The sequence below is a fragment of the Triticum aestivum genome, chromosome 3B (genome assembly GCF_018294505.1).
Source record: "Triticum aestivum cultivar Chinese Spring chromosome 3B, IWGSC CS RefSeq v2.1, whole genome shotgun sequence".
Classification (NCBI taxonomy): domain Eukaryota; kingdom Viridiplantae; phylum Streptophyta; class Magnoliopsida; order Poales; family Poaceae; genus Triticum; species Triticum aestivum.
Genome location: NC_057801.1, coordinates 198,411,943 through 198,422,748, shown reverse-complemented (window position 1 = coordinate 198,422,748; position 10,806 = coordinate 198,411,943). Strand labels below are relative to the sequence as shown.

Genomic DNA, 10,806 nt, shown 5'->3' with positions numbered 1-10,806 from the left:
TTTTCTTTCTGCTGATCCGTTCTGTTGGTGCGCATGGGGACAGGATACGTGATGAGATATCCCTATCTTGGTGAAGAAGGAGTTGAGTTTTTCATACTCCCCTCCCCAATCTGTCTGAAGAGCAAGAATTTTGCGATTAAATTGTTCTTCAACAAGATGCTGAAAGTCATGAAATTTTTGAAAAACTTCTGACTTGTGTTTGATCGAATAGATCCAAGTGAATTTACTGAAATCATCGATGAAACTCACATAATATTTTTTTCTGCCTACTGCTTCAACAGCAGGTCCCCAAACATCAGAGAAAATAAGTTCTAAAGGAAACATGGATTCACTTATTGATTTTGGTTAAGGCAATTGGTGACTTTTTCCCTTTTGACAGGCGTCACAGACAGAATCATTATTGGAAAAACTAGCACAAGGGAGTTTATTTTGACTAAGAACTCTCCTGACAATGAGAGGAGATGGATGACCTAAACGTCGGTGCCATCTATCCGAAGATATTTTGGTGGCACTGAGCATCTGCTTCTGGACGTTGGAGCCCTTGTGCTTGACGGGGTATAGACCACATCTACCCCTGCCTCGAAGGAGTACCTTCCTCGTTCCCCGTTCCTTAACAAGAAAAGAATGAGGGTGAATCTCACAAAGAACATCATTGTCAAGTGCAAGACGACTAGCAGAGATTAGGCTTTTGCTAGTTTCTGGGACATGAAGGATATTATTTAGGTAAAGATCACGATCAGGGGTACGAATAGCTGAATGACCAACATGTTCTATAGCCATACCTGACCCACTAGCAGTGTGGATTTGCTCGTTCCCAGTGTAGCGGTCACGGACAGTCAGCTTCTCAAGATCCCCTGTGATGTGATCGGTGGCGCCGCTGTCAAGATAACAGTTGGTATCCACCCCATATTGAGGTGCTGCCAGGTTCGCCGTCCTCTCTTCTCCTCCTTGGTAGGCTTCATCATAGCGTTTCCAGCACTTCCACGCTGGATGACCCAGTTTGCCACAGATCTGGCACTGGATCCTAGGTGCAGGGGCATTGTTGTTGTAGTTGCCCCCACCACCGTTGTTGTTGTAGTGGCCGCCTCCTCCTTGTCCACCGCGACCGCCAGGCTTGATGTAGGGGCGGCCACGATCACCATCGTTGTTGCTGTTGCCGTTGCCGCCACGGCCACGGCCACGGTCACCACGCCTGCGGCCTCTGGTGGCAGCGTTAGCGGAGGACTGCGACACTCCACCGCGGAGCTTCATCCGCGTCTCGAAGCTGATGAGCTGTGAGAACAGCTCAGGGACGGTGATCGGCTCCACTCTGGAGCACATGGCGGAGACCACAGGATCAAATTCCTCGTCCAAACCAGCGAGGATGTGAGAGACGATGTCATCATCGTCGATCTTCTTCCTTGCAGCGACGAGTTCATCGCACAGAGACTTCACTTTCCCGACGTAGTCGGTGATGGAGGAGTTCCCCTTCTGCAGATTGGCGAGGGTGATGCGCACGTTGACCGTCTGGGCACGAGTGTGAGATGCAAGCATCTCTGCAATCGTGTTCCAGAGTTCAGCCGACGTGTGACAGGTAGCGACCTGGATGGCCATCTCACGGGGCAGAGTTGCTAGAAGGTAAGAAAAGACTTGCTGATCTTGAGCATACCAGGTCTGGAACTCCGGATTGGGCTTCGTCGTCTTGGTTTTGCCGTCAGATGAGGATACTTCAAGTTGCATGGGTGGCACCGGGTGATCGACGTCGAGGTACTGCTCCATGCGGGCTCCTCTGATCGCCGACAGAACTGTCGCCCGCCATAGGGCTTGGTTGTTCTTGCTGAGCTTCTCGGAGACGGCGTGTACAAATGGAGAGGATGGGAAGGAGTTTGAAGGTGTCGCCGTGGATGATCTCGAGAAGTGCTCTGATGACCATGTAAAATCTAGGGTTGGCTGCGTTAAGCGTGTTGCCTCTTGGCAGGGACGCCTTGGTGTTTATATAGACATGAGGATTACAAGATATGGCGCAGGTAGTTGGTTCGGGTATCAACTTGCCCTCTACTTCAAGCTACGTACAAGATAGAGACTATCGTGAACCAACAACCTGCGCCTCAATTACAACACGTTACATTGTCACGAGTACAACTACGGCCCTACTATTTTAACAGGAAGGCCATCCATGAGCAAAACTTTCAGACCCAACGTATTATGAACCACTTCATCAACAACTAGATCAGGGAGCTTAATGAGTGCAGACCCGAAAAGAACCTGACCACTCACGTTGCGATCAACAGGAACGCTTCGTGAAGATGGATTCCCCTAGGTGCTGGCTGCTGCAAAATCCGAGTTGATGGGGCCACCTCGCGAGCATCAAATTATTGTTCTTGCAGTGCAGTATGCAGCAACGGGTCAGGCAAATTCCTCAGCGCATCGGCCATCAGATGTTCAGGTATCAATGATCCGGCGACGCTCGTAGCGCTGGTCTGTAGAGAAGCCCTTTCCCTTGCCCTGTACTTCTCTATCTCATGGGTTAGTAGCTTTGGACTGCAAGGAAGTTGTAACTAACATCAACAAGGGCACGGGTGGGCTCTACGCTAGCATTATAAAGGAGATCAAGTCAATGGTTTGCAGTTTACGGAGTGCTCCTTCATCTTTGAAGGGCACGAGACGAACTATCAGGCATGTAGCCTCGCCAAACACACTTTGGGACTTTCCTTGGGCGCTATCTATGGCTCCTAAACCCACCGGATTTATCTTGTATTCCTTTGTATTTGAACAATGATCAATAAACAAGAGTCTGTTTTGACTAGAAAAACCTAACCGCGTTGGGAAACACTAAAAAGCTCGGCACACAAACAACAGGAGAATTTGCACTACACGACTACTACAATCCCACATATGGTGGGCCTTTATTATCCCAGCTCGTGACCCCGTCTAACTAGCATGTGAGCAAGAGAGCTGTATCTCGCTTCTAGCGGTTATGCGAAAGTTCTACACAAGTTCGTGGAATCTCCTATCAGTTTTGGGAGGTTTCAAATGATTTTTTTGTCTTTTTGTGTGTTTTGCTTTACGGTTTTCATTGGTATTTCCAGTCTTTATTTCTTGGTTTGTTTTATTATTTTGATTTCCTTTTCCCCTTTTTATTTTTTTCAATTACAAGTCAATTTTGTTAACCAAACATGTACAATTTTTGTATACGCGCGTACTTTTTTTATGCACCTTCAATATGTTTCTACTACTTAATGATATTTTATATCTGTTTGAGCATTTTTTGTAAAAATTTAGATATTTTCACATATAATTCAAATGTTTTTTAATGATATGAAACACTTTTTGTTGTTACACACATTTCTTTAATAAATGTCACGAACATAATTTTAGAACTTGTGATCATATTCAAATGCCACTTACATTTTCCTGAATGGCACTAAACAATTTTCAAAACTGATCCTTTATTTCACATTCTTTTTTTTTCTTCCCATGTTTCTTTTGTTTTTATTTCGAAATATTCTAAAAATAAATTTAGATTAAATTTTGAATAAATTTATTAATGCATCTGAAAAATAATAAGCGTGTACTGAATTTTTTTCTAATGTATAATAAAATGTACAATGCATATGAAAAAAAGTGACATCAAAACATACTCCATATAAGAAAGAAGGTTAAACACGTATACGAAATGTCTTTGATGCATATAAAAAATTTACATGATGTACGGGAAAATGTAGAAATAAATAATTTTTTTATAAAAATGATAATTATATATTTGAAAAATACTGAATATGTATAACAAAAATATTCCTGGTTTATAGGAAAATGGATAATATGTATGGAAAAAGGTTGACACCAACAAAATATAAAATATTAATTATGTACTTAAAAAATGTTAACATTTATAAGAAAAATGTTTCTTATGTATAAGAAAACTAAAATCTGTATGAAAATAGTGGCATCAAAACATGTATCTGAAAAAATGTTAATCATGTGTTAAAAAGTGAAATATGTAAAATTAGTAATATTTTAGATGTATACGAAAAATGTACAGCAAAAAAAGTTAATCATATACGAAAAATGTACATTGTGTGTGAAAGAAATTAGACATTTGTTGAAAAAAAACCCAAGGAAAACTAATGTAAGCTGAGGAAAAAACAAAGTAAACCACAGAAAAAAAAGGGGAAAAAAGAAGAAACTTTTGCAAAACATTAGACACGGAGAAAATTGGGAAAACCTACCAAGAAAGAAAAAATGAAAATGTAAAAAAATAAGGAAAAAGGGCAAAGAAAAATGAAGTAAAAAACATGAACGAATGAAAATAATCCAAAGAAGAAAATAAAAAGTAAATAAACAGAAAACACCAATGCAAAAGGTCGCATCACAGTGGAAAATTGTGCTACCATAACTGGCCGGCCCTATACCTTCAGGCGAAGCCAGGCTACATCTCGGCGAAATCACTAACTGAGGTGTACTCGTTGCAAAGATCACTCCCATATCCCAGGTTACGACAAGTGGCGCTGCATATGCGCCACTTGTTGCAACCCGGGAGTTTTCCTATTTTTCCTAGATCCATTTATTCAAAATATTTTATCTTTTTAAACCGTCCGTCCAAATCTCAAACCGTTTTCACCGTTGAATTCCTCGCGTCGAGATCTTCAAAACTAGATCTCATGTTGATAGGTCTTGATGAACTTTTTCTCACAAAAAGAAGAAGGAAAAAGCCGAACGAAAAAACCAAGCCAGGAGCACGGGTTTTTCCTTTACGAAAGAGGCGCGGCCATGCCTCTCGCTGAAGGAAAAAAAAACAGAAAACACGATTTTTCCGTTTCCGAGAGGCACGACCGTGCCTCTCGCAAAAGCACAACTGTGCCTCTTTGCGGAAGCAAAACCATGCCTCTCACGGAAGGGAAAAAAACGAAAAACTTGTTTTTTTTTCTATTCCCGAGAGGCACGGCCGTGCCTCTCGAGTAAGGAAAAAAAGAAAACGCGTTTTTTTTCCTGAGAGGTACGATCATGCCTCTCACGAAGGCAATACTGTGCATCTCGCGGAAGTAAAACCGTGCCTCTCGCAAAAGCAAAAAAACACTTTTTTGTGTGTTTTTTTCAAAAAGTTTTTGTTGGTTCAAAAGCTAAGGAAGACAGATGAAAACCCAAAAGGTTAAGAAAAACTGAGAAAAAACAGGTTTAAAAGCCGAAAACGCGTGCGATAAAAAAACAAAATCAGCCCACCCGCAAGTGATCGTTGCGTGGCTCCTGAAGAAGCGTTCGTCAACTAATTGCTCCCACATCTCGGTCTAAGCGAGATATAGCCCTGACGGATAGGACTCGTGCAAGCAAAGCTATAGCGCTGCTCGCATAGTCGGATCTTATTTGATGATTATTTTGTCAAATTTTTGATGAAACGCGCAGGCCACTGGTAGTAATTATATTGGGCTGGCACATTAAGGCATTACACGTACTACTGCACGGAAGGTTCCTGATTGCCTTTTTTGTTTTTTTTTCCTTTTTATCAGTTCATTCATTCTTTTTTTCTTTTACATTTTAGATAAATATTCATTATTTTTTTGTAATTTTCTCGAAATGTTGTGATATTTTAATAATATTGATTTTTGAAAATATCATTTTTCAAAAATTATTTTGAGAATTTTAGAAAAAATTCACATCTTTAAAAAATGTTTCTATAAATTTTTTATGTCCAATTTTTATATAAAAAATAACTTTTTAGAAATAGTTTTTACTATGTATTTTTATAAGACAAAACAAAAAACTCGAGTCACTGGAGTGCGTGGTAATGGGGTGGGCCAATCCGCGGACTTACTTGTTTGTTTCATTGACAATTTGACACACAACACGTCAAGTAGGAGGTCCCATCTGAGCCCACACTCCCTTCACTCAAACCGTTATGTCTCATTACTCGGTATTGCCACTAGGAATTTCAACTGCTCAAAAATGTCATCGCTTCGTTAGACACATGCTCAAAAATATCATTGGTCACCATTATTGTGATCTGAAATTTTTTTTGTTATGTTATAATGACATAAATACCTATGAACCAACATGCCAGCTCTTTCTCTATCTCACTACAATAAAGTATGGGGTCCACTTGATCCCAACAATGTTCTTATTTTCCTGTAAAATTATTTGCTTAGTTACTCTTGAAAAATGGGGCCACACTTATCATTGTGAGATTGAGAGAACTGACATGTGTGTCTAGGCTTATTTTTGTCATATAACATGGTCAACGGGTTTGACGTCAAAATAACAATGTCTAATGGCATTTTTGAGCAATCATCTAAGAGCAATCATCTAACGGAACGATGACATTTTTTAAATATCTAATGGCATTTTTGAGCAAGCATCTCACGAATTGATGCCATTTTTGAGTAGTTGTAACTTCTAATGGCAAAACTAAGTAGCGGGACACAACTAATGGCATAAATGATAAAATCCCCCCAAAAAAACCTGAGCCCCACTCCCTATTCTAAAAAAACATGCGTGTCTATCAAAAAAATAACTGACTGACAACAAATTATGTCGAGAGACCCTCAAGTAAGGCTTAATAAAGAGAATTGGCAATGGAGAGAATACAAGAATATGGACAGAAAATTGGTTACCGAGGGATGAGATGCTCCGCCCATATGGATGCATGGTGGCGAACCCACCCAGGTACGTGTCCGAGATTACTGACCCATCCACAGCAACATGGGACGTGCACTGGGTTCGGGAGATCTTCGTGCTGTTTGATGTCAAAGTTATCACCAATATACCCCTATGTACCCATAAGATCACTGACTTTTGGTATTGGCGCTTTGAGAAAAATAGGCAATTTTCTTTCAAATCGACATGCAATATGCTGGTGGCTACAAGAGAGCGCAGGGAGGCTTGGTTGGATGGCTCTGCGGGTGCCTCGGGGCACTAGAAGTGAGGAGAAGGAGTGGAAATCATTGTGGAAATACAAGTACTAGGGAAAACACACATGTTTCTATGGAGGCTTTCAAAGCAATCTTTACCGACCGAAGATGTTCGTTCACATCGACACATGTCAAACTCTTTGGCTTGCGATCTATGTGGGTCGCCGGACTCATGGCGACACTCGTTACTAGAATGCACCACTTCTAGGTGCACTTGGGCTTTGGTCGAGGAGGAGATTGGGCAGTCGTTGGTGGAAAACATGAAAACAAGTGCAAAACGTTGGCTATTTGCTCGGATGAAGTCATTATTGCATGTACAGTTCCTGAAGCTATCTGTCACATTATGGGCTATCTGGTCAACAAAGAGGAAGGCCATTCACGAGAGAACTTTTCAGAGTCCGCAATCACTGTTTTCATTCACCACAAGGTTTAGTGGAGAATTGGAGATTGTAGAGGACAGTAAACCGGCTACTGCTCCACGCGCAAACGTGGGCAGGAATGTGCGTGCTCGCCAACGAGCACCTCCTATGAACCATGCAAAACTCCATGTTGATGCGGCAGTGAGAGCAGGACGAGGTGGCGCTGTAGATGTGGTGTGTAGGGATGTTGATGGAAATTATTTGGGCAGTACCGCTCTGGTGGTGCAAGGAGTTGATGATCCATGCATACTTGAAGCGATGGCATGCAGGGAAGCACTTTGTGCATCCGAAGACCTCCTGCTACATTAGTTTGTGGTAGCATCAGATGCAAAACAAATAGTTTGGGATATTATTCAAGGTTCTCATGGCAAACACGGAGCAATCATAAGCGAGATCAAAGCTCGCTCTACTGCTTTTTCTTGTAGGTTTATTTTTGAAGGCCGAGAGAGTAATATAGAAGCTCATAGTTTAGCTAGATTTGCTCTTAACTTATCCCCTGAGCATCATATGTGGTTTGGCCAACCACATAATGTAAACATTATCCCACTCTCTATGAACTATGCTGAATAAAGACTAGGCCTTATCCCTAAAAAATACAATAAATTATTTTTTCACGAGCAATGCAGGAGAACTGCAAACCATTGTTTGAAATTGACAAGTTGGCACAAGGGGAGTCTATGCTCACACTGCATATGAAATACTCCCTCCGTCCCATAATATAAGAGTGTTTTTGACATTACACTAGTGTCAAAAATGTGTAATGTAAAAACATTCTTATATTATAGAACAGAGGGAGTAGTAAATAAACTGCATACATTCGAAAGCATAGAGAATTCCAACAAGCATCATCCACTAACAAGGAAGCTCACTCCTTTAGCTTGGTGTGTGTTCTATGAGGATGCGTGATGTTTAGGCCATCTATTAAAAAAACATGCACAAGCAATGTCCGGCTTTAAATTAATAAATTTAATGACAATAGGGTAACAAAGTTCAAGAGTACATCAACGGTTACATAAAAGGGTACAAAGCTCAACTGCAAGAGGAGCACGATTAGGGATAAACGAACACCTAGCTAATCTTCGGCGTTCCGGTGAGCGACATGGAGATGCTTGAGATTGATGAGAATTGTTAGAGATATATTTGGTCTACATATATTTGGTACTCTAGGATTTGTAGTCCGTCGCCTACCTTATCTCTATGAGAGACTTTTGCCCTTCAAGTTTGTACTCTTATATATACTCATCCGTGAGGCTCAATACAACATCCATTATATTTTGTCAATTCCCTCTCTCCCTTCTAACATGGTATTAGCCTTACCTCGATCCTAAACCCATCGTCGTTGCTTCTGCACCGGCGCGCCGCTCCTGGGACGGTTGGCCTCCATGACCGCCGCCGGGGGCCGCGTGGCCCGTATCGTCCGCCGGCCGTGTTGACCGGCTGCCCTAGAGAGTATTTTTTCCGATCTTTGATCCCTCTCACGCCGGTCGTCTTGATCGGCCCTTCTTTTTTGGTTCTCCGATCTATAGATCGACTTGCATCGCCGGCCGCCATTCGTCATCTACAACGCGCTCTAGTTCGTCGACTCGGACAGATCAGTTGCCACATGACGTCTCGAACCTTCCGTGCATGCGTCGGGTGTGCTGGTCCGGCGGTCACTGCGCAGTAGTACTATGCTGACCCATCGGGCTGGCCGCCTCGCGACTCACGCGTCCCGCGCGACCTAGTTGGCTGATGGAGCATCTGCGCTGCCGGTCATCCGCGCGGCCGAGCGCATGAGGCCGCTCCCGCGGTCTTGGCTGGCCCTTCGTCCCACACCACGTAGCCCCCTCGTGCTTCTTGCGTGGGCGGGGTTTACTGCAGGATCTGGCGCCCGCATTGACCCATGATCCACTTGCATGGGGCGTGTTTGGTTGCCCGCGCTGCACCTGCATGGCATCTCAGATGCAATTTGTAGCTTGTTTGGTAAACTGCATGACCATCTGGGCCAGGCCCAGCTGATGCAAAAAGTACCCTCTCAGCCAGGCTGAGAGCTACGCCAGAATCGGCCGTTCCTCTCATGCATGCACGAGCTGAGCCCAATGCCTGCACCCACCTCTGCACCACACGTACAGTTTCGCGTGGGGGGTCACGAACCCCCTCGCCATAACTCCCGAATTTGCTTTCCTCTCGTGCCCAACACTGCTCCTCCCATCCCCTCTGCTCGACCTCGGATTCGTCGCCGCCGCCGTCTTCTCATCCTCGCCGCCGCCGCCGCCGCCGCCGCCTCCTCGTCCTCGCCGCCGCCTCCTCCTCATCCTCGCCGCCGCCTCCTCATCCTTGTCGCCGCTGCCGTCCCTTTTCGCCGGCTGTCGTCGACGGGAGATACACAGGGGAAGGAGCCGAGCTCGATCCGCCGCAGGATCGATGAATCCTTGCCAGGTTCACCGGACCTGGTGTGGTTGAGCCGTTGAGGACGAGCTGGGTGCCCTCATGTCGAGCGTTAGCGAGTGGATCCCGCGGTGACCAGAGGCTCGTCGCGTCTGGATCCCGTGACGACAGGGGACGCTGGGCGGTGGGGAGAAGCGGCCTACACGTGAGTCCGCGGATACAGGAAGACACTGGTCACCGGGGAGAAGCGCCCTACACCGGCGCTCGTCAAGGAATGACAGCAGCAACCAGATCCGCCGTGCTAGAGATCCCCTGTCAACATCCTTGTGAGCAATGATCTATTTAGTTTGTTGTCAATTTACTTGCTGTAAATGAAGTAGGACTCTACCACTTGATCATCTAGTAGTATTCCATATATATGGGATGATTCAATGGGATTTTCTGAAGTTCTGAAATTGTTCTGAAGAGCAGCACAACCGAAACAGCTGTAGAGGAGTAGAGCAGGGAACGACGACTGCCAGTGATAACAAGAGAAGTTTTACTGAATTTGTCAAGAAAGATTTCCTGAATCTGAAATTCGGCTAGTGCCATGGCTGATGTCGCTGGTCATAGACGGCGTACAGTATTCTCTCGAAATGATTGCCTGTATTTGCTGTATTTGTAAACAAAGATTGCCGGTTAATTTTAGCTGAAGGAGACATGCTTCTCTTGTTTGACAACATGACCAGTTTACCAAACAACATCTCACTCAGCTTGTGGAACCTCATACAACCTACCAAACACATGTTCAGCTTGGCCAGTCCCACATCACACAAGCAACCAAACACACATCTGAATTTACAATTGCATTAGCCCAGCCAGGCCACACTCAGCCAGCATGCTAGATGCCATGCAGCAAAATGTGACCCGGGCAACCAAACACGCCCATGGTGTTGCGTCCGGTGCATGTCTCCATGCATGCACTTGTACGGATCCGCACAACGCGTGTCCCCGCCGGGTCAATCATCTGTCACGTCCAACGCAGTCGCAGATCGGGTCACCGAGTACACGCGCCTCTTCACCGTTGAGCAATGGGTTGGCGGTGCATCACCTTTGGACCGCAGTGTCGCCATCTGGTGGTTCTTTCTGCAGGTGCACTA

At 44.4% G+C, this 10,806-nt stretch overlaps 1 pseudogene; it reads right to left on the bottom strand.

Moving 5' to 3' along the window:
* Positions 1–1,256: 1,256 nt before the first annotated feature.
* Positions 1,257–1,395, bottom strand: LOC123073091 (uncharacterized; annotated as a pseudogene).
* Between the last annotated feature and the right edge of the window lie 9,411 nt (positions 1,396–10,806).